This window comes from Triticum dicoccoides, chromosome 1B (genome assembly GCF_002162155.2).
Source record: "Triticum dicoccoides isolate Atlit2015 ecotype Zavitan chromosome 1B, WEW_v2.0, whole genome shotgun sequence".
In the NCBI taxonomy this organism is placed as follows: Eukaryota; Viridiplantae; Streptophyta; class Magnoliopsida; order Poales; family Poaceae; genus Triticum; species Triticum dicoccoides.
Window position 1 is genome coordinate 313,291,041 of NC_041381.1, and position 1,358 is coordinate 313,292,398.

Genomic DNA, 1,358 nt, shown 5'->3' on the forward strand with positions numbered 1-1,358 from the left:
TATTTGAGACGCTGAAGTGCACTTGTTCGGACTTCTTCTTTTCTTTGAAAGAATATATGTGGCCGGATAGAGCCCCTAGTGATTTAAATCGTACCGAGGTGTATAAGTCAATCTGGCGTAAAGAGGGAAGACCGATTAAGAAATAAGCCAATACTGAACTGGTTTGGACAAAACTGTTTCCACTATGGTTTGATTGATACATCAAAACGTGCTCTTACAGGGAATGCCACAATCATCAAGGCTATATTACATGCCAAGAATTTGAGAACGGGGGAAAAGCTCTATACAAGTCCTTAGGAAAAAGGTGGTCTTGAAGATCCTTTGGACACCCTGCCGCACGTCTACGCCGCTTTTCACCTTTGGTGTAGGATCCTTTAAGAGGATCAGTGATCAAGTATACAGAAGGGGCCTGGTAAGGGGCCCTTTGCGCCATCGACAAGTGATTTGGGTTTTAAAGAACCTGAAATAAGAAAAAAGAAGAAGAAGAAGGAGATTAAGGTCCGAATAGGGTCAAGCCGTATTGTGGACTTTGTCCTTAATGTGCCTCCGTCCCTGCCCATGGTATTTTTAATGTGTAGTTATGTACGCGCGGTACGTATGCCGCGATTGGGTGGGGTTTGGATAGAGGCTGAATTGCTAATCCAACTCTGGACAAGCCAAACTATTATTCTATAGGGTAGACCGGACTTGTTCGACAGTGTCTGGGGGCGTGACTGCCGATGTAGTATTCGGCTTAATAAGGCCACCCTGTACGTCGGCTGCGAGGGCCGCGGTATGCTCCTTAGTACGGAGGGAGCGCTCCATGTTTCCATTGACTGTTATGACACCGTGTGGTCCGGGCATCTTAAGCTTTATATAGGCGTAGTGTGGGCCCGCATTGAAACGGGCAAAGGTAGTTCTTTCGAGCAGTGCATGATAGCCGCTGCAGAAGGGGACGATGTCGAAGATCAAGTCTTCGCTTCGGAAATTATCTAGTGAGCCGAAGACTACTTATAGCGTTATTGACCCTGAGCAGCAGGCCTCTACGCCGGGTATCACTCCTTTAAAGGTGGTTTTAGTGGGCTTGATTCTTGGCGGATCAATACCCATTTTGCGGACAATGTCCTGATAAAGCAGGTTAAGACTGCTGCTGCCGTCCATGAGGACTCACATGACATGGAATTTGTTGATAATTAGATGGAGGACCAATGCTACCGAACCTCCATGACGGATACTGGTCGAATGGTCTCTACGATCGAAAGTGATCGGACAGGCTGACCAGGGGTTGAATTTTGGGGCGACCGGCTCTACGACGTAGACGTCCCTGAGCGCACGCTTGCGCTTCCTCTTGGGGATATGTGTAACATGTATCATGTTCA